General features: G+C 44.5%; 1 long non-coding RNA gene across 4 annotated transcripts; it reads right to left on the bottom strand.

Annotated features, from left to right (window-relative positions):
* Window positions 1–403: 403 nt before the first annotated feature.
* On the bottom strand, window positions 404–23,088 carry LOC103162203. 4 transcript variants are annotated; one of them, XR_004769951.1, is made up of 7 exons: window positions 22,563–23,088; window positions 21,986–22,168; window positions 19,995–20,119; window positions 15,564–15,616; window positions 14,796–14,886; window positions 13,036–13,270; window positions 404–1,164 (listed from the first exon to the last, which is right to left on the bottom strand). It is a non-coding gene; the product is annotated as an uncharacterized LOC103162203 (long non-coding RNA). The 4 variants fall into 4 exon arrangements; XR_004769950.1 differs by lacking the exon at window positions 15,564–15,616; XR_004769952.1 differs by lacking the exon at window positions 15,564–15,616 and having other exon boundaries at window positions 22,623–23,088.
* Between the last annotated feature and the right edge of the window lie 179 nt (window positions 23,089–23,267).

Raw genomic sequence — 23,267 nt, 5'->3', positions numbered from 1 at the left:
TTCTGGGGGTGATGGAGGCTTCACTTGTCCACTCATTACTTTTTCTCAAGTATTCAGAAGCCTCTGCCCAGTTGGGACAAAAGTCATGAAGGACAAAGAGAAGGGCTCTCCTGAACCATTAGCACAGCTCCAGGGAAAGCTAACAGCTTGTCTGTCAAACACTCAGGGACAATGCCCAGCACAACTCCTTACCGTGGCTTTCTACCTGCCATTGAAAGGGGCGGGTTTCCACTGTGGGCATTGCTACTCTACTGACTCCCACTGGCTGTGCGTAGTGTGTGCTGGACTTTTCATCTGTATTTTCCCTTAGTACTCATGATAGCTTTGCTATGGGGTGTGACCCTTTATAGTTTAGGAAATGGGAGGCAGATGGATTTGTCAAGGTTGGAGAACACTGCTTGACCTGTCCTAAGCTTGTCTGTTGCCAGAAATGCCACTTCTCTCTTGACCTTGGTTTCTATATTCTCAAATCCAGAGAGATAAACAAAATCATTTAGAAAAAGATCCTTCCACAGGTGGGTCTGTAACAGGTGACTTTATTTTCTCAGAGGTCACAACTTAATTTTGTTTCTTCCTCTTTTTTACTTATTTTTATTTCATTGGTGGCTTGCCTGCATGTGTGTCTGTGTGAAGGTACTGGATCCTGGAGTTACAGACATTGTAAGCTGCCATGTGGGTGCTGGGAATTGAACCTGGGTCCTCTGGAGGAGCAGTCAGTGCTTTTAACTGCTGAGCCATCTCTCCAGCCCCTTAATTTTGCTTCTTGAAGGTAAAAGAAGAACACCATTAATTGAAAGCTGCTCAAAATGTTCCTGGCTTTCTCAGCTTGAGGACACTTTTGAACATGCTGCTAAGGCCTGACCCTGCTCCTTTTCTAAAAAGCCACCCTTTAATCTGGGCTCTGGGTTCAGTCAGGCAGTAACCTCTCATAGTGGTTCCACACTGGTTCAGATTGCTTCTGTGTGGAGGTGAAAGCAGCCAGCCCCTTCCAGAGGGAAGTTCCTGGCCTCAGACAGCCTCTGAGACCCAGCTATTTACTCCTGAAGAAAACTTTACACCTTGAGATGTCTGAGATGGCAGAAGGAGGTGGCTCTGAAATGGTGGGGATCCTGGGGAGCCAGCATCATCGCTCAAGGTGTGCTAGAGTCAGTCCTTCTTGCCCACCTGAGGAGAGAGGAATTTGAGAATTCTCAGCACCAAGAGGAACACCGCTTCAGTTTCCCGGCTGCTTCTGCATCACAGACCTCAGTGAAGACCAAGTGAAGTCTAGTCTAGCTGGTGCAGCCAGAGGTTGGGAACCATTGCTCTCCCTTCTTCACAGCTGACCTGGGAGCCTGCAATGTTTCCACCTAGAGCTATAAAGGAGCCACTTACCAACCCTGACCCCCTAGCTGGTGGGAGAGCTGACATTCACTGGAAACTAAGCAGCTGCCTGGATATCTGATAAGTCCATTAGGAAAGAAAAGGTTGTAGTTTGTGCTGGTCCAGAGAACCAAAACCTGGGGCAGTTATTTGAACATTTGGGCACTTGATTTAGGCTGTCTTGAGAGCCAATCATGCTAAGACAAGGCCATTAGTCATGTCCCTGCTTTGTCCTGAAACATGTGTGCATGTGTGCATGCAAGTGAGTTTGCATAATAAGTAAGTAAAATGTACTTAAGAATTTGGGGAGGGACAGGGTCTCAATATTTACCTATGGTTGTCCTGGAACTTACTATGTAGACCAGTCTGGCCTTAAACTTCCTGCCTCTGTCTCTCGAGTGAGAGCTGGATTAAAGGCACCATGAAGAGATTAGGATATGAGTGAGGGCCTTGCTGTCAGCAATGGTATTTGTACTCTTAGAAGACTCTGGAGGAAGTGTGTTTGCTCGTCTTGCCAGAGGAGGGCACAGAAGGTACCATGTAAGAGACCAGATGTCAGGTGGGATGGTACCTTGATTTCAGATTTCCTCACCACAGGAATAATGAGCAAAACATTCTGCTGTGTATAAATTCCTTAGTTGGCGTATTTTGTTCCAGCATCTTGAATGTACTGATACCGACTACACACACACAGGACAAAATTGCTCTGTTGCTCTGTATGTGAATCAATTGCAGTTCTAACAGACGTGATGCACTTTTGAGGTGTACTTCATGTGGCTTTTGGTACATATATGCATGCATTCAGGTTGAGTGAACACATGTGGGCACAACTGCTAGAATATGCTTGTGTTCAGCATTAGTTGATGATGAGGTCAAGTATGGATTAGTACTAATTTACATGGACTACTACTTCACTGATATTCTATAGATGCTCCTCAGATATCCAGTGAATAGCAAAGGTTAGGGATCCTACCCAAAGCTCAGTGAGGATAACGGTTGAGATATGATGTATCTCCATGTCCTGTCTAGCTTTATGTCAACCTGACCCAGTAGACTCATTTGGGAAAAGAGGCACTGAATTAAGAAGATGCCCCCATAAGACTTGCTTGTACATAAGTCTTCCGGGTATTTTCTTAATTAATGATGATTGATGTGGGACCCAGCCCACTATGAGCCGTGCCATCCCTGCGCAGGTGGTCCTGGGTTCTACAAAAAACAGGCTGAGCAAGCCAGTAAGCAGAACTCTTCCATGGTTTCTGCATCAGTTCCTGCCTCTAGTTCCTGCCCTGGCTTTCTTGGATAATGGATTACAAGTGAAGATGCAATAAACCCTTTCATCCACGAGTTGCTTTTGGTCATGGTTTACCCACAGCAGTAGAAACCCTAACTAAGACTGTTGGCAACTAGCAAAAAAGCACGTTGGCCTAAAAACAGCCATTTTGACTTCAGACTCCATTTTATCTGTGGAGTGAAACAAAGTTCAGGTTCCCAAGCCATAGGGGAGCTGGGAACCTTCTAATGCCTGATGCACCGCCTCCTTAAACCATAGAAATAGTCGTTATGCATCTTTAGTTCTTTAGAAACATTGTGGCTGTTCCTAACAGCAGAAGAACAAATGAATCTGATTGGTTGGACTGAAAAGTTTACATTGTATGTCAGTCAACAATGATAGAACATTCAAGGAAGCCCCTAATCTCTAAATCCTGATTAGTGAAAACTGAAACTATAACTTGGCAACAATCATTTGCGATTTTTGTGCTTAAATACTTGCTTCAACTGACATTCCGGGTGGCAGTTCAGTTCTGTGGTCCTGATCTATCCCCCTTCTTTGTGCTGCCCTGCATTAAATCTTGCCTTCCAGTAACCTCTTGTGCCTGCTTGGGTTGAATGGAACCTCAGACCACAACAAGACAATCTCAAAGGACTTATGTGTTGAAGGCTTGGTCTCTAGTTTGTAGTCCCATTGAGCAGTAGCTAGATCATGACAGTGCTAATCTCATCAACAAATGAATCCAATGAGCTCACAGCTGAATGAGATAGCATTTGGGGCCTGGTTGGAGGCGGTAAATTGCTGGAGGCATGCCTTCTTGTGCCAGGTCCCTTCCTGTCCTGACTCCAGCTTATCCCTGGCCATCATGCTCTTCTACCATGATGCTTCTGCCTTGCTACTGGCCTGAGCACCAAGGATCTAGCCAACCATGACTGCAGCTCTGACCCTGTGAGCCAAGACAAATCTTCAGGATGCGCTCTCTGGCCTTGCCAAGTGATAAGAAAACTAACCAACACGTTAAGAGCAAGCCAGCCCCACGGCCCATCCTTACTTTCTTATCAAAAGTTAACAAGGCTTACTTTGAAACACTTTGAAACTCTTAGCAGACATGGAGGAAGGAAGAGGAAATGGCAGAGTAGACTATTTTGGCCAAGAGTCTCATCTTCTGCTGGTGGAGAAGTAATGTGGGGATTTCTGTCCCTTGGCACAAGATCTCCCTCTGATGGAATGTCCCCTTCCTCTGCCCACAGGTGAGTGGCAGACATCTTTCAAGATGTATTTCAGTATTGTCCTACGTTTCAGCAAGTTGTGCCCTGTTTTGTAGGCAGAATCAACTCACCCTGCTCTCCCCCTCCCCCCAGCCTGTGAGGATGCTGTGCCTTGAGGACCACAGAGCCATTGGTCTATGTGCATCCTTACTCAGACCAGTGAGTAGACTGTATACTGCTTGTTCTTTATTCTTCAAACAGAGCGGTCTTTACATAAAAGATGCTCAATCAGTGCCGATGGTGGTAGTCTGTAATGTGACTAAATTAGCATGGTATGTGACAGAATTAATAAAGGCATAAAACTGTAGGAAGAAATGCATGCTGTTCTGATTACCTATTACATGATAGCCCATCCCAAACACAGTAGCTTTACACAGTCATGTATGGACATCTCATACAGTGGGCATTGAGTGGATTCAGCTACTGTCCAGTTCTGGCTTGGTTACAGTTAGATGATGGTTGGGACAGGAATTATCTAGACACTCCATTGGACTGAGCATCCACAATGGCCCCTTTCCCACATGTTTGGTGCTACACTGTAATGGCTAAAGCAACAAGTGCCTGGGTGGCAGTCCTCTCCACACGGCCAACTTAGGAGTTATGAAAGTGGGACAATATATGGCCATGGCTTTCCTTCCATGACTGTATTTAGAGATTTGGGCCATAGCAGCAAGGCATCCTGTGACATCCTCAGAAGACACACAGCATTACTATTGCCACTCATGAATGGTCAAATGTAAGTCCTACAGCTGGGTGGATTAGGAGGTGGGGACTTGGCAGAGACATGATACAAGTTGTTATGGTTAATCTCTTGTCTAGCTGGACTGGGCTTGGAAATATCTAGGAGATTGGTAAAGCACACCTTGGGCATTCTCTGTGGTGTATTCTCATGAGTGACTAGATCCTGAGAGCTTCGACCTAATCAGTGAGTTACTTCCTTGTTGGCGTCATGGTGGCACGGGGGGAGGTGCTGAAAAGTAGTAGGTGGGGCTCACTTAGATGGAGGAAGTATATCCTTGGGGACATGTTCCTGAGGGCTATATCTTGCCTTGGTCCATTTCTGTAGTCCTTTCCTCTGCTTCCTGTCTACAATGAGGTGAACAGTCTCTGTCACATGTTTTTGCTTCTGCAGGCCCAGACATAATAGACCCAGCACACACCTATATTCCAGTACTTAGGAAGCAGAGGCAGAAGGCCAGCCTGGGCTACTTAGCCAAACCCTTTCTCAAATCAGCATGAACCATAAAACAAAACTCTGAGAATAATTAATACAGGGCAAAAACACCTGATGTAAAATATGTGTCTTTAAATAAAATACTTTATTTTAAAATAATTTTCACTAGGGTTTTGAGCCTCACACAACCATATATCTTAAGATGGTGAACCCTCAAAACTTTGGGAGTGCTGGACAGTGGTGGTTTGTACCTTTAATCCCAGCACTTGGGAGACAGAGGCAGCAGACCTCTGTGAGTTTGAGGCCAGCCTGATCTACAGGGCAAGCTGCAGGACAGCTAAGGCTACACAGAGTACACAGAGAAACCCTGTCTCAAAAAACCAAACCAAACAACAACAACAACAAAAAACAAAAAAACCAAAAAAAACCTTTGGGAGCAAATCATGAGTCTCTACAAACTTAAGAAACCAGATTGGGAAACTGGCCAGATTCCATGACACACCTATAAGAAGCACTTACTTAACTAGGGGGCAGCTCTTCAAGCATTTAGTACAGTCTGCAGCAAGTTTGGTTCAGTTGTCCATTCTATTCAATTCCCTGAACCTAACAAAAGGAGCTAGGATTTGATGAGGGGCCAGCAGAGCATACAGAGTGTTCTTACATACAGAGTGTTCAATTCTGTTGTTCATAATAGTGAACAGTTAGGAAAGGACCTTGATTTTTATGTTAGTCAGCTTTGCATTATTGCAACAAAATGCTGAGATGATCAAAGTATAAAGAGAAACGGGTTGTTTTGGCTCACAGTTTGGAATTTTCTTTTTGTTTTTTAACGATCTTACTATGTATCTCTGGCAATACTGGAGATCACTATTATAGACCAGGATGGCCTTGAACATCACAGGATGGCCTTGATCTGCCTGCCCTCTGCCTCTGCCTCCTGAGTGCTGATATTAATGGTGTACAGCACTCCTGCCTGGCCATGGCTTGGAACTTTCAATCCATGATGGTTGACAGCTTCTTCTGGGTCTGGGCTGAGGCAGCACACCATAGTAGGACTGCATAGTAGAATGTTTATTTCATGGCACACAGAAGGCAAAAGACAGGTAGGAAAGGGGCAGGGTCCCCATCTCTCCTTCAAGGGTATGCTTTCAAGGGGCTCTTGCAGGGGACCTGGGTTCAATTCCAAACACCCATGAGGGGCAGCTCACAACCTTCTGTGACTCCAGTTCTAGGGAATCTAATATCCTCTAGCCTCCTTGGGCATCTGTACATATGTGGTGCACATAAACTCACACAACATACACACACAGAATTATTTTTAATATAAACAAAAAAGGAGGTACACTTTCAATGACCTAACTCCTTTCCACTAGGGTCAAATTCCTAAAGTTTCCACTCCTTATTTTTTCCCCCAAGGCAGGGTTTCTTTGTCTAGCCCTGGCTATTCTCTGGAGACCAGGCTAGCCTCAAACTCAGAGATCCCACCTGCCTGTGCCTCCTGAGTGCTGGGATTAAGAGGTGTGCACCACCACCCATTTCCATTCCTCAACAACAGCACAAGCCACAGCACTTGAGAGCGCTGCAGATCAAAACTACAGCAATGTTCATCACCGGAGACCTATTTATATAACTGTTCAATGGGCAATTATGCAATTGTAAATACTATTCCACAAATTTCAGGGTTAGCATGTGCAACAAACTCCAGTGAAGAAAGGACCACTGTTGCAAATGTGTTCAAATGCACACATGAATAGAGAAAGGTGAAAGGATTCAGACATGCTGGCCTGCCCCCTGTCACCTGGCAGAATGTACTCAGGCAGTACCCTGGCCAGCCCAGGGTCCTATGGCTGCTACACAGCCTGCATGCATTTACAAAAGTTTCTTTAAGAGGCAAACCCCACCCCCCTCCCCTCTCAATCTTTCTGCCATCTCTCTGTGGAGGCAGAAAGATCTCTGTCTTCCCTCCCTCTTTTCTCTCTTTCTCTCTTTTTCTCTTCCTTCCCCATCCCTCTCCCTCTCTCTACTCCCTTCCCTTTGTAATAAAACTTCCTTCCCATGTAAGTTCTGCCTGATGGCGTGTTTGTTGCCTGGCTATGGGATCCACTGTGGTCCCATCTCATGCCATAGTATAACAAAAGGCTAGGCAACTATATGGCATCATTTCAACAGTAGATCTACCCATGCAGTAGAACCATGAAAACTTTTACCTTCTCTTCTTTGATCCTTTTGTATTTGTCAAGTTTCACATAGTGACTGTATATGGTTTTTATCATCACAAAATAAAGTTAGATGTGAGATGAAAAGTTGGGGCTATATCCTGGGCACCAAACTTTGACCCCTGAAGGTCTTTCCGCTGGTTTTGCCTAGGATCAAACTAAGCATCCCTGGTATATATGAAGTCACATCGCCAACAGCCTAGGGCACAACTCTATGGTCTCATGATTTTTCTTAACTTCGCCAGACTTGCTTATCTACTCTGTTAAATTAGAGGGTTGGACAGTAGCACTTCCTGTATCCTGTTTGATCCTCTCATGTAGCCCTAAAGCTAATAGGTACAAACTGGATCTTATCAATCTTTGACCTAAGAGAAAAGAGATTCACTGGCCTGAGGTGACACAGATGTTGAGAAGAGTAAGGATTCCTGAGCAGGTCTCCAGGCTTTCCACCCAGGGCTATCTGCAACATCAGAAATCTTTTTGTATATTAACCATGAGTTATTGTTTCTCCATGAAACCTTAGCCAGTGTCTTGACTAGGAGACTCCAGATACTAGGTCTAATATGTCTTCCTCTGTACACGCAGCTTCCATGCCCCACTCAAACACTCTATTCCATCTGCTCCTTTTCTGCCCTTGTTTGTGGGCCACACACTGGTGAGGCAGCATCTGAAAATCAGAATTGAAAAAGGCCCCAAAGGTCACTGTCCTAAGAAGCCCCTGCCGGCCTTTCACAGACTCTCTCAACTGAAAAGTCCTTACACAATGCTCTCCAGGGAGCCCAGAACCAGGGTGACAAGGCTTCCTTTCCCCCACTGAGCCACCACGCTTCTGCCAGGTGACCTGCATTCATGGAGGGAGAGCACAGAGGCTGCCTGGTGAGAGGCAGCATGACTAAGGCTGCACAAGGACACTGTGCACAATGGAGAGATCTGAGAGTTGCAAAGGGAAAGAAAACCAGAAATGCCAAGGCAAGGCACAACAGAAAAAGCCAGAGGACAACAAATCCTAAGGGCCAAGAAAAAGTCAGGGCTGGGGAATTTCTACACAGTGGGCAGCTGTGAGTCATAGAGCCTGGCCAGCCCTCCTGGGGGGCTTTCCCACCTGCTGGGAGTCCTTCCTTTTCTGTATCTGGGTTCAGAAAACTCTGTGTTGCCCCCAACAATAACCAGGAGCCCCCTCTCTGTACTGGCTAGCCAGAATGACAGTGCTTGGTCACTGTGCCTCAGCTTGCTGGCTCATCAACACAAAGTGACTTTTTTTTTTTTACTTTGATTTTAGTAAAAATCAAAGCTCTGCTAATTTTCTCTTAGCATTCTTCCCACCTGTACTAAAAAAGAGAAATTGAATCTTCCTTTGTCCACAGAGTCAGTTACTTTTATTTTTTGTAGGACTTAAAGAAATGAGTGTCCCATTCCTAACAGCAACTCATCGAATGATATATATTTAAATAGGGACCAAGCAAAAATATTAAAGATTCTCCCTGTGAGCCTTAATGGAAGCTTTGTTAATAGAGGTATTTAAAAAGCAAGACTGTATTCAGTTTGACAAAGTACTTTGTGTTGGAATCCAAAATGACTTCCATGCATGGGAACTATTAAAGCATTTCTAAGTCCTATACTTGTTTTGCCCTCCAAATAAAATTCTTTTATGTTAATATTCTATCATGTGTGTCCAATGTGAGGGATGTCACAAAAAGAAGTTGCATTCCTTTATTTCTGGGAGACTATGAAATAATCTCATGTAAATGAAGAAAGAGTTCTTGTTAGATTCATGTATCAAAGAATTGTAAGCCTCAGACCTCAAAAATTATTCCCCCAACATGGTCACCAGACCCAATCTGATGTCACAGCCCCACTAAAGCTGGTTTGAATCAGCTGCACACCATGTTAGCACTTGCTGTGAACTTGAATAATGTTCTTTAATCATCACAGCAGCCCTATGAGATGTGTAATCTCCATTTCCAAATCAAAAGAATCAAAGAAAGACTCCAAGATGACAGAGCTAGCAAAAAATGACAAGCAACAGACCTCTAAACCTGGGACTTTTCACACTAGAATTTACCCTTTAAATGGTTGTCTAGTTGCTTCCCAAGCCTCTCACTCACTCACTACCATCATCTCCCTAGGCAGCCCCTTCCACTTTGAGGTCATTTCTGTTGTTTTACAGATTTCTTGCTTGTACTGAGTTAGACCTCCTTGTAAGGTCAAACCTCCAATCTACTCCTAAGCATGATTCCACAGGTGTGGACTAAGACCCTGGGAGCTCTAGGATGAGCTCTGGGATGACTCTGGCATGGAAGCAATTATTTAGAATCATCTTGCCAAGTGCTCAGCTTCTACGCTGCCAAGGCTGAGGAACACTGGGTTTCAGGAGGTGTTAGAGACTGGCTAGTACAGGAAGAAGAGGCAGAGAGTGGGCCACAGCTCCCATATCACAGACTCAGCTCAGGAAAGAGACAGGAGTTCTGATAAGAAGCAGGCTCTAGGTCCCATCCAGTGTCAGTCTGAGAGCTATTTCCTGGTTCTCCGATGGCAGTGACCTGGAAATACAAGCCACAGAAATGCTGCCAAGGAAACCTTGCCAAGTCCCCCTAAACAGCTACACCCTCTGCTTCTGCAGTCCTTTGTATATATACCTCTTGACCAAGGAGCCCCATCATGAGCTGCTTACACAAGTAGTCTTCCCTTAGGACCATGATTCTGCCGTAAAGGAACTGGCAAACTGTGTGTGGCTCATGACCTGTTTGTGTGAATGAAGTTTTATTGGCACATAGTCATGACTATTTTTTAAGTAAAATTTTACTGAAACACAGGCATGTACATTCATTTTTGCATTACCTATGGCTATTGAGTAGTCTTGATGGAGTCTATACAAGCTACCCTGTTTAAACTGTTGGTTTTGTGTCTCCCTACCAAAAATTTTATTATTTCATGATTTTGAGAGCAAAGATAACATCATCTCATATCTCTTTGGAGTTTTGTATCCCACTAGTTTTGCTAGCATTCCTTTATCTGTCAAATAGCAACGGTAACATTGTTGTAGACATGTGATGTACTGGGGTGCAACATAGCATAGCATCTGATATAAACAGATACTCAAGAAATGTTTCCTGGATGAATGAACCAAACAGAAGGTCAATGCATGCAAAAGAAAAAAAGCCCTTTATGTACTAGAAAACACTTTATGATAAAATGGTGGGTCGTGATCACTGTCAAATACCAGAATGTTCTAGAACAAAGCCTGCCTTTCCCTCTGACCTTCCTGATCCTGATTTTTATGAGGAAAATCCTCCACGTTGTATTAATGCAATCTAATCTATATTCCAGTTTGCATATGGTTCCTCTTTAGCACTCTCTCCACATCAACACCGAGGTCCCAATCCTTGTGTTCAATTTCTCGTTCTCCAAATAAGTACACCCAGACCCTGACTTCTCTGCATGGATTCAGCCTAGACGAGCTCACACATTTCCCAGACCTCCACTCCTTTGCACAATGCCTGCTATGGCTGGCTAGAGGAAAAGCTGTTGTGGGATTTGGGAAGTAGTACAATCATCCTTGTTGAAGGTTATTGCCAAGCCCCAAGTGTTACCACAGCTCACACACACACATGATCACTGACCTATTTGCTCCTGGGAGGTGCCCTCAGCCATTGTCTTAGTCTGATTTCTATTGGTGTGATAAAACACCTTGACCAAAAGCAATGTGAGGAGGAAAGGGTTTGCATAGTTCATTGAGGAGCCAAAGCAGGAACTGAACAGAAGCCATGAGGGAAATGCTACATCCAGGCTTGCTCCCCGTGGCCTGCTTAACCTGCTTTCTAATATAACCCAGGACTACCTGCCCAGGAATTGTACTGCCCATAGTGGGCCATGCCTTCCTACATCAATCATTAAATTAAAATAAAAATGACCCTTAGATTTGTCTATAGGCAAATCTTATGGGGGAATTCTTTTAAATAAGATTCCTTTTTCTCAGATAGTTGTAGGTTTATGTTGGGTTGACAAAAAAACAACCAGGACAACTGTCACCATGACCAAGGCAACTTTTAAAAAGGAAATCATTTAACTAGGGATTGCTTATTGTTTCAGGGGCTTAGCCCATTATCATCATGGCGGGGAGCATGGTGGCAGGCAGGTGTAGTGTTGGAGAAGGAGCTAAGAGCTACATCCTGATCCACAGGTGGAGAAAGAAAAAGAGAGAGAGACAGAGAGACAGAGAGAGACTGAGCCATAGGTGGAGAGAGACAGGCAGAGACAGAGACAGACAGAGACTGAGAAATACTGGGCCTGGCTTGGGCTTTTTAGACCTCAAAGTCCACTCTCAGTGACACACCTCCACCAACAGGCCACACCTCCTAATCCTTCTCAAATAGTGCTACTCCCTGATGACTAAGCATTCAAATATACGAGCCCATGGGGGCCCTTCTTACTCAACCACTACAATTACTGTCCACTTGACACACAAACGCATTAATAAGATCTTCACCCTTTCCTCTTTTATAATTTTAACATTACAATCTGCCTTAGGGTTCCTCTTGCTGTGCTGAAACACCAGGACCAAAATGCAAGTTGGGGAGCAAAGGGTTTATTTGGCTTACTCTTCCATATCTCAGTTTAACATCAAAGGAAGTCAGGACAGGAAATCAAATAGGGCAGGAATGTGGAGGCAGAAGCTGATACAGAGGCCATGGAGGGTGCTGCTTATTGGTTTGCTTCCCCTGGCTTGTTCAGCCTGTTTTCTTATAGAAACCAGGATCACCAGCCAGGGGTGGCGCCACCCACAGTGGACTGAGCCCTCCCCTATCATCACTAATTAAGAAAATGCCTACAGCCTGATTTTATGAAGGTATTTTCTTAATTGAAAGTTCCCTCCTCTATTTTTGCTTGTGTCAAGTTGACATAAAACTATCCAGCACAATATCATAATTTTTTAAAGTCCCATAGTCTTAAAAAATTCTAACACCTTAAAATATCACAAGTTTCTCTCTCATTCTCTCTCTCTCTCTCTCTCTCTCTTTCATATGATATATATGTATACGTATATTTATATATTCATCCCTTGGTTCTTTTCCTCTAGAGAAGCCTGACTAAAACACCCATGGTCTAGTAAGAAGCCTCAAAAGAACTCACGGGTTCACCAAGCTAGACTGAGCTAGAATCCTTTCTCTGATCTGTCGTTGGGAAACAGACATTTGTTCATGTCTCATAAAATGCCTAGGAACTGCTGTGACTGTAGTGGGCTTGAAAAATTCATGGGTGAGATAGAGATGTGACAGACACCAAACAGACAATGTATAGTCACTAATAGAAAGCAGAGGCAGGGCTTTCACCAGAAAGACTTCACCAGGAGGGCTCTTTGACTTTGATATGCCTTAAGCTGCAAATGATGTGTAGCAACCCAAGTCTTGTTTGATTTGCATATGCTTGAAAAGCTCTAGATTCCATTAACAGAGGGACTTGAGCACAGCCAGGAATCACAGGCCTCAACTGATTCCTGGTCTTGGATCCTTCCCCAGCCTCATGTCCACATGACCACAAAGGGTGTAGATCCCTTCAGGAAAAAACCTACTGCTCAACAAATATGTCTACAATAATAAATCTGCCTGACCCCCAGATTTTTCTCAAAGACAATCGAGGATATAACCAGCATGCCTCTGTGGGAGAAATAAGGACATTACTAGACCTTTCAGGACTGACTGGGTATTGGCTCTGAACTGATACTAATTTAAAGAGAGTGTGACTTACTGTCTGGACAGGAGTTCGTAGCAACCAGAGCCTCAGTGGAGTTAGGGGCAAGGTCCATCTCACAGTGGCATAGCCCTAGTCCAGGCAACTATGTCCTCAGCCCCAGAACTAATGGTTTTTAGAAACAGACTCAGAAGCTCTCAGCAGAATCCCACGCTGGTATCTTTCTTCACAGAGTACAAGCCATGATGGTGAAACAAGTCATGTGAAACAAGCCAGTAGAACCCCCCTCCACCTACAAAAGGGTAAAGAAACTTTTGAAGACGTCACAGAAATTGGAGCCTGCAAGATGGACTTTGAGAGAACAGGCATGGTGAATCTGGTCACATCCCCCATTCAACCTGCTTATTTGGCCTTTGCCAACATACAGGGACCACAGGGAATAGCAGCGGATTATCATAAACTTAATTGGCTGATATGATAACACTAATGCAATTTTTCCAGATGTGGTTCTTTTGCTAAGGAAACTAAATCAACTTCTGGCAGCTATTGATCTGGCAAATTTGGTTTTTCCCCCTGGGTTTCCTATAATAAAGTCCACCTGAATCAGTTTGTTTTTATCTAGCATACTCGGCAACAACCACTGTCACATCTCAGGCCTGCAACTCCTCAGTCTATGATGATAACCTTATCATAGGATCCTTAGCAGCCTCCACACTCTACGTGCCGTGGATTTTAACACATGGCTTGCCATGCTGTGGATATAATGGAAACTGGTCCTTGATGAGCACAAACAGCTATTATTCTAGTTATCTTGTTGGGAAAATGCAAACAGATCAGGGGAAATGGATCCCACAGAAATTCAGGGCCTAGCTATTTTGGTACAACTTCTAAGGGCCTTGGGTCTGGCCATGTGAAGCTGTTTTACCCAATGTGGAAAAGTTGTAGCATCTGGTCTCTTTGAACACCATGCAGACAGCAGGACGCCTGGTAAAGCTCTGGAAGCAGCTGAAGCCTTTGGGCATGCTCTCTCTATGTATCTATTGAGTAACTAAAGGACTGCTTGAGTGCAGGCTGAGAAAGGAGAAGACTTTGCAAAAATGATCCAAGCTACTGGACAAGTTGTTCTTCCATCCAAAGTGGATTCAGCATGCACATTTGTGTTGGGAAGGTAAGGAAGCTGTACAGACAGTTTGCAAGTCCTTAAAAGTACATGTCATAACATAGACCTTTAGGACTTGGGTACCAGACTCTGCCCTCTGAGAAAAGCTTCTGCTTAGCTACTGGGCCTAATAACCCCTGAATTCCTGACCGTGCAACCCAAGTGACTTTCGTGAGCTGAGTTTTGTTCCTGTGAGTTCCACTCTGCTATGTGCTCTTCCGCATGTTCTGTTCCCACTGCTTTTCCTGCTGATGCATAGAAACGTCAAGTTACCATCAAACGCAAAGCCTTACACCTACATCTATCTCTACATGGTCCCTGATGGATAACTTTTCTCTGATCTTTTAACTATGCATTTCTAGATCTTTTGTTGCTATAACAAAATAACAATGCTGGGAACTGGATAATGTGTAAAGGATGCAAGTTTATTTGGTTTATGGTTCTAGAGATTGGAGTGTCTAAGATCACGGTGCAAGCATCTGCTCAGTGTGCAAGCAGGCCTTTGTGTTGCACTGGGATCTGGTGGAGGGCATTACTTGGAGAGACAGAGCAAGCTTAGTACCTTGAATTTCCATGTCTCTGTAAAACTATTAATGCCATCTCTGAGCCCCACCCCACTGATATCATCTAATCTTATTATTCTCCCCCAAACTCTCACCTTCAAGTAGCACTGGCATATGAATTTTATGGACTCAGTCAAACCATAGCACGCATCTTCTCTTTCTCAACCACAACTGTGACAGCCAATCCTGAAACAAAGCCTTGATTCAGTGTCAGTCAGAATGGATCTGCTTCCCTCTTCAAACACAGACTGGAAAAATTGCTTGTTACATGCGTGACCATATTTAATTTCCATAACAGCTCTGCCTAATAGAGTAAATTTCCCAATTTTACAGAGAAAGAGACTGACAATGGAAGCAGTTTGCCCAGAGCCTCACACCCAGTCTGTGGGAAGCAGAATGGGAGCCCACTCATGCGGATCTAACTCCAGAGCCCAACCACAACATACAGAGAGGCCTTGGCCAAGCTGCACCCAGGGCATCCCGTAGGGAGAATCACCCCAGTCATTTTCCCACTGCTGCTTGACTAACATAGCCAATGAGGCTTCTGGATCTTCCCATTGCTCAGTAACCACTGGGAGTTAATATTGAACTTTAAAACATGCTTAACCCATGAAATATTTCAAATATGTGGGGATATCTGGAGAATGACATAGCAGACATTTTTATACTCGACATAAAAAATGCCTTATTCTTCTCATTCGACTTCATTTTATTTCATATCCTTTTGTTTGGTTGAGATAAGGCCTCATGTAACCCAGGCTGGCCTCAAACTCACTATGTAGTTAAGGCTAGCCTCAAACTCCTGATCCTCTTGACTCCACCTCTCCAAAGCTTCAACTATAGGCATGTGCCACAGTGCTCACCTTTTATTTCATATCTTAAAATACACCGTGGGGACCTGGGTTCAATCTCAGTTCTGCCAAGAAGAAAAGTGTATAAAGTTTTTTTGTTGTTGCTTGGGGCGGGGAGTTGCTTTTTGTTTTGTTGTTGTTGTTTAGCATTTTTGCAAACATCCATCAATATAAATGGACCAGTAACCTGTACTGTTAGAATGCAAGCAGATAGCAAAGAACAACTCAAATTACTAAATCTGATATGTTTTGAGAGAAAAGGCAATTCCAGACACAGACAAAGTCAACATAATAGCATTTGTGTGCATTGAAAATGTCAACACTAAGAGGTATTTTCTTAGTCTCTCAACCCAGACTGGATGTATCCTTGATTCTCTCTATTCCTGCCTTTATTTTCCATCTTACAAACTTTCCTGAAGTCCTATTTTATCTCCTCCCAACCTACCTCCTAGCCTGCTGCCAGCGGGACTCTAAAGCCATCCAGTAGTTTCCAACAGTCTTTTGTGTGTTAAGGAGTCATCAAGTCATCTTCTCAGGAGAAGACATGCATTATGATCACACACAAGTATACATTTAGGCCTGAAATTAATTTGGCAGCAATAAACCTCTCATTGTGTGTTTGGGATGCCCCACAGCTTAGATGATGAAACCTGAAAAAGATCACTGAGAACGGGTTTGGGTGAGCATGCATAGAGCTGGGAGTGCTTCTTAGCAGTGTAGGCTGTGTAACTGTGAAATGCCACTTCAGTATATCTTCTGAAGATGAAGATGCTCCCACTTTTATGGACCAACAACTCAACGTGTAGGAGAATCCTAATGAAACTGCACAACACAGATGCAGAGTGCACAACACAGGTGAATAGTGCACAACACAGACACAGAGTTCACAACATGGATGCATAGTGCACAACGTGGATGCAGAGTGCATGACACAGACAAGAATGTTCCCGTCAGTACTGTTCTAATAGGTCTCAAACTGGAAATAGTGCAAATGGCCATTGAGAGTCAAGTGAATTTAGCTCTGATGTGTTCTAATAGTGCGGCTTCACACAAATGGGGTGGTGTAGGGAGAGAGAAGCCAGATTCAAGAACTCATGCTCAGGATTCCACTGCACAGAGGTCAGAGACAACCCGAGAGACCAGGAGTGCATACTTAGGTGTGGCAGGATTTAATCAAGGTGGAGGGGTGTAAAAGTCAAGATGAGAATTGCTCTTGGTGGTAGGGGTGTGGCAGGAAGGAGTGCTGTCTGTGTGCTGTTGCTTGGCCTGCACAGTAGTTACGCAAGTACTCAACAGAGGGTTGTTTTGCTGTAATTCATGACCTATTCTTTTGGTATGCTGTATCTGACAACACAAAACACCACACATCATGGCACCTATAGTTCCATAGGGACAGTGCCAAGGCTACTTTGCAAAATTCTTTTGGGAATCTTCAAATTTTCCAATGACAACTGGCATTGGCTTGCTTACCCTTTGAACTTTCTGCCCAAGAAACACTTCTATTTTAGACCTCCTGAATTTTAAAGGACCCCCTCCCCAAAGTATTTGTCATTTGATAGGATTTGTCACGTGTGTTGCCAGATAGCTAAAACTATCGTGAAGTGATACACCAGGTACCTCAGGGACAAGTGATAACAACAAAAGCTAAACCAACGAAAGCAGGGATGGGCAAGAGTTTTACTGTGTAGTTTGTCTATCCATTTCTAGAGAAGAGGACACTGAAGTACAGAGAATCTAAGAAACTTCCCTATAGCTCCTATGTAGCAAAGCAAAAGATCAGGTTTGGGATGGAGGCTTTCTGACCCTGGAGTCCATGGGAGCAGCCAACCACAGAGATCTACCTACCTCTGCCTACCGACTGATTAAAGGCATGCACCACCACACCTGGCTTCCTCATTCCTTTGTCTATCTACCTACTAGCAACTGCAGGCTACTAGATGTACCTACCTGCAGCAGGTACACACTAACCACCATGATCCTACATGTTTTCCCTCAATCTCATCTACTCTCTCTACAGTCCCAATCACCCTTCAAGACCCAGGGCGAGCGCCAGTTCTTCTGGGAAGTATTGCCTGATGTCTCTATCCAGACTACATCCCCAATCTCTCTGTTGCTTTCTTGTCACTTTTATCTGAGCCCCCCACCCCCGGCTAATATTTGCCCAGCCCTCATTCCCATAGACCCTAAACTCTGAAGAGAAGGGTTGTATCTTACTTTTTGGTTCCCAGAATCTGACATAAAATAGCATTAGCTATTTAGTTCATATTTACTGACCATGGCACTCACTTAAGTTCATATCCACAGGTGACAGCTTACATGATGTGGCTAGCTATAGGTTCTCAGGCTCAAAGTCTGGCCAGATCTTCACAGAGCAAAATGGCTAAAGTGGAGCTGAAGGCAAGCAGGTGGAGGCCTTTTCTGACCAATGTGAGCAAGTGGCACACTGGACCCTCACAGGGTCTAGTCATTTGATGAGCAGGTCTGGCCAGAAGCCCACCCAGAGCAGGCTTTCCCTGCACTCATCTGGGACACCACAGACTGCCAAGGTGAATAAGAACAAGGAGAAATGGAAAGTTCCTTCTTCAAATTTTGTTGGGAAACTTGAACCAGAAATCAGTGCTTCAGGCCCAGCCTGTCTCGTTTTTCCAGACAGGACTCTTGCCTTTCCCCCTCTGCCCTGTGAAGAACTGTCATGGGGGCAGCGTGGTGCCACCTGAAACACTTTCATGTGGCCTCCCTGCTGGGGAAAGTCTAGGGACCCTTAGAAGGCACTTCTGAGAACCTGGCTTGTCTCCCAGGCCAAGCATGGGGACTATTTGTCAAGGGAAAAGTACACAAATAATTGTCGGCTAAATCCACACATTTCATTTTCTTTTGAGCTCTTGAATAAATCATCCTGTGTGATCCTGGGACCTGAGACTGGGAGTGGTTTTTGTCCTGGACCTGAGCCACGGCCTCCAGAAAGAGAAACACTGTCCTGTTTGGACACCCACATGGACACACACAAGACACTGCCAGATGGAGCAGTAAGGGTCTGTCATCTGGATTCCTTTCCCAGGTATGGCCACCTACGAGCCTTGCAGTGCTCAAAACTGTCCTGGAAACCCTCTCAATATGTAGAGCAGAGCACTGAATACAGGGAGGAAAACCTGTCACCAGTTGTGTCCCAAGTCCTGCCTATATGAAATTACCTGCAGCACCTGTCAAATGCTACCTCTACCGCCCTCTCAAACACACAGGCAGGTTTCCCGAGAAGCAGCTTTGTTGCTGTTGCTGCTGCTGCTGTTGTTTGGAGACAGGGTCTCACTATGCAGCCCTGGCTGACCTGGAAGTCTCTATATAATCCAGTCCGGCCTTGAACTCACAAAGAGCTGCCCATCTCTACCTCCTGGGTGCCAGGATTAAAGGCCACTACTCTAAATCTGAGAACTAGGGATTTGATTGGCACCTCAAGTTTGGGAACCCATTCTATGCTTCTGACCTTTCTAAGTCAACACAGGCTGAGCTGTCTTCAGCTGCTCCTGTCTGGCCGAGGGTGTCTGCCTCTCCAGCTGCCATTTGGTCTATCCTGGGATTTCTCAGGTCCAGACCAACTCTTTCAAATACCCCCTGCATCTAAAGCTACATTGGGGCCTGGCATGACCTCAGAGAGACTCCAGTACTGCCCCCCCACCCCATCTCCATCTGCATACACTCCTTCCTTGATGCACTTGTGTGCAAAGTGCTGATATTATTCATGAGAGCAATGACATCTGTTGTCTCCAGAAACCAGAGCTTTGTGTGGTCTTAGGAGGGCTCTATTGGACAGATAAGACACTTTGCATTGGGGGGTTTACTCAAGGTTAATTACAAGTAACAATTTTGTTAAATGTCTCTGAAGACTTCTAGAACACATGGTTTAGATATTTACCAAATTTGTATACTTGTCCCTCAGGACCCATGGGAGATTGGTGCCAGGAACCCCACAGATACCAGAATCTAGGTGTGTTCAAATTTCTCATAGAAAATGCTCTAGCACTTACATATAACCCATGCATATCTCTCCTGCACTTTACGTCATCACGTAATACAGTGTGGATGCAGTGGACATGGCTGTTATGCAGTATTGTTTAGGGAATAATAAGAAAAATGTTTCCACATTCTCTATACAAATATATGTTTCAAATATTTTCAGTCTGCAGTTTGGAGTCATGAGTGCTGAACCCACAGATTTGCAGGGTCAACTATAACCTGTCCCCTCCACACATTCTCCTCCAATGTCAACCATCAATTAAAGTGAATGCCATTTTGAGGAAGGCTTGCCTGGCTAGGCCTCAGCGGAAAAAGGAAGAGCCATGGGAGCATGTGGCAGTAGACTGTGATCCAGGTAGGCCAGAGTCCCGCTTCTCCCTTTCAGCTATTGGATCTGGGAAAATCTGCTCCCTCATACAGCATGCTACTCACCTTAAAAGGGATTGCAATTCCTGCTTCAGAGGGCAGATATGGTTGTGACATGGGGAATGTCCCTCTCCTGTTCCCAGCCTTCATAAGCTGCTGTTTCAGATGACACTTCTGGAAGGGTCACTAAGCTGTTGAAAAGAAAACCGTTTCTAAGTCCCTACCATTTAAGTGAAGAAGTACTAAAATCTGTCAGAGTGGCCACGTCACTTAATTTTTTAAAATTTCATTGTTTTTATTTTATGCCTACAGGTATTTTACTGCATGTATGTCTGTGTACCATATGCATACCTGACACCCTTGGAGGCCAGAAGGTATTCAATATGCCTGGGACTGACGTCAGAGACAGTTGTGAGCCACCATGTGGGTGCTGAGAATCAAACCTGGGACCTCTGGAAGAGCAGCCAGTGCTCCTAACCACTGTGCCATCTAAAGTGCCATGGTGGCCACTTAAGAAGAACTCGAAACATGATACTTTACCTAACTTACAGTAGGCAGTATCTAAGGTTCTTGCAATGCCAATAATTGTAGACTTGTCTTGACAATCATAACCAATTTGGTCTGATAGACTCACATGACTAAACCCCATTTTCATCCAATCCAATATTTTATTATATCCTATCTGAATGACCTTCCTTGCAAGTAAATTTCTGATTCTTGAATTTTCCAATCCTCCTTCCTCTCCAAGGTCAATTTCCAGCCATCTTGTTGGAAGAGTAGGACCCAAGAAGCCATACTGCTCTCATATAAAACTTCCTGGTCAGAGACTGACCCAGGAGTGGACATGTGTCTTTGGATTACAAACTGAACCTAGTCAGTAATCTTCCCAAACTTCTTCTTCCAGCTAGAGGCTAGAATTTGAGGAAGAGGTGTAAGAGTTCTCTATAACTGGCCATTTGTTGGATCACTATCCTAATGATCATTGTTGTTGTTGTTTGTTTTTTGAGATAGGGTTTCTCTATGTAGTGCTGGCTGTCCTGGAACTCACTGTGTAGACTAAGCTGGCCTTGAACTCAGAGATTGCCTGTCTCTGCCTCCCAGGTGCTGGGATTAAAAGTGTGGGCCACAACCACCCAGCTCCTAATGAATCTTAAGCATCAATATCTACAAGAAGCTCTACAGCAGTGGTTCTCAACCTTCCTAATGCTGCAATCCTTTAATACAGTCCTCATGGCTGTGGTGATCCCCAACCATAAAATTATCTTTGCTGCTACTTCATAACTGTAATTTTACTACTGTAATGATTTGCAATGTTAATATCTAATATACAGAATATCTGATATGCAACCCCTGTGAAAGGGTCATTTGATCCCTAAGAGGTCACCACCCACAGGGTGAGAACCATGGTTCTGGAGAGACAGCTGGTTTGTGGTATCCTTATTGGAAGGAAGAAAGCAGGAGCACCGCCTGAAGGCTCTTTAATGAGGGTACCAATCCTGTTATCAATTAGGTCTTGTGACCTAATTGCCCCATTGCCTAACACTACTACATTGATACTTAGGACTTCAATCTATGCATTCTCGGATAGGGAGATACAAAGATTCATATTATCACCTTAATACACACCTCAGTTGTCTATTTAACCAGCAATGATGCCTAAATTTGCCCTGCCTCTGGACAGGTTACTCACAGCAGCATGTGAGGCTATGGATTGCTCATAGGAACTTCCAGGACCTTCAGGCTTATAAACCATGTTTGGGGGCTGGAGAGATGGCTCAGGGGTTAAGAGCACTGGCTGCTCTTCCAGAGGTTTGATTCCCAGCACCCACATGGTGGCTCACAACTGTCTATAGTTCCAGGTGACCCAACACCCATGGCAAAACACCAATGCACATAAAAATAAATAACTTTAAAAAATAAATAAATAAACCATGTTTGCTCTGATTGTTCCTGTCAACTCAAAAATCAAGAAGATTAATATTGTCTATCCAAAGGCAGCAGTCATATTGTGTCATGCTTCCCTTGTCACTGCCCCTACCACACAGTGCCCTTCTCACCGTCCCTCTGTATCCAGAGCATTCCTATGCATCCCTCTGGGTCATTTCCAAGCTTCCTCCTGGACTTCTCTCGTCTCATCCAGAGTGTACTGCACCTTCATCTGGGCAGCTCCCATGATGTTTCTGTACAAAGGCCACACAGGGAAAGCTCTTCATCGGTCTTCTTGACAAGCCTGGATATTTCTGATGACAAGAACCATGCAAAATTTAGCTTTATAATACTTAATACTCAGTGGGATCTTGGGATTTGTTGAACAACAGAAAACCTGTGTTCTTTGTGCTTTTTTTTTTTTTTTTTTTTTTTTTTTTTTTTTTTTTTTTTTTTTTTTTAGATCTGGTTAGTTGGTTTTGTTTTTCTTGACAGGGTTTCTCTGTGTAGCCCTAGCTGTCCTGGAACTTGCTCTGTAGACAAGGCTGGCCTCTAATTCATAGACCCTCCTTTCTCTGCCTCCAGAGTGCTGGGGGACTAAAGGTATGTGCCACCACACCTGGCTTGATGACCATCTTAAATTAAGAGCAGAAACCTACACCCGGGCCACTCATACCCAGTGGTCACTATTGGGAGGGCTCTGCAAACCTTAAACAGTGATGGCAGCTGAACACAGGAGTTGGGAGGAGTGTTATTCTCTGTACCCACTATGTGTTCTCAGGGACAGTCTGGTGATCTGGCCCAAGAGAAAGACAGACATCGTTATGTCCACGCTTGGTTTGTTTCCATGGTCTTCCAGAATCTAAATAGTTCCACGTGCTGGCTTTGGCTCTGTATCTTGATAGCAACTGTGTCTCCTTTGTCTTGGTGGGTCCTTCCTCACTGAGAGCAGTCACCTCCCAAGCCTGAAGGCCCAGACATTGCACAGTGAAAGAGAGTTACAGCTGGTTCCTTGGGCTTCTAATCAGGGTTTTTCTGATATCACCCAGGGAGAGTAGGTTATCAGTGAGATTTCCTTCCCCAAGTCTTCCATTCAGCCAGTCACTCAGTGGCTCACTTGCTATTTCAGCCTACCCCTTACCCTTGTATAAAGGAGCAGTCATAGCACAGCCCTGGGTGGGTAAGCCTGCCACTAGACTGTAAATAGTCTTTCTCGGAGGAGTGCACAAAAGTAGCATTCTGCTAGACTCTAGGGAGCAACTCCCAGCTGAAGGGAACACAGGACAACCCCGTGACCTTAAGGAGGATGGGATGGGCTTTCCCTGCTGGGAACAGCTTGTGAAACACCCTGGAGATGTACTGTGGGAGGGCAAGTTGCTCAGAGTGTCCCTGTGGCAAAGGCAACTGCGCATG

This window comes from Cricetulus griseus, chromosome 4, assembly GCF_003668045.3.
Source record: "Cricetulus griseus strain 17A/GY chromosome 4, alternate assembly CriGri-PICRH-1.0, whole genome shotgun sequence".
Taxonomy (NCBI): Eukaryota; Metazoa; Chordata; class Mammalia; order Rodentia; family Cricetidae; genus Cricetulus; species Cricetulus griseus.
This window is presented reverse-complemented; position numbering and strand designations above follow the sequence as displayed.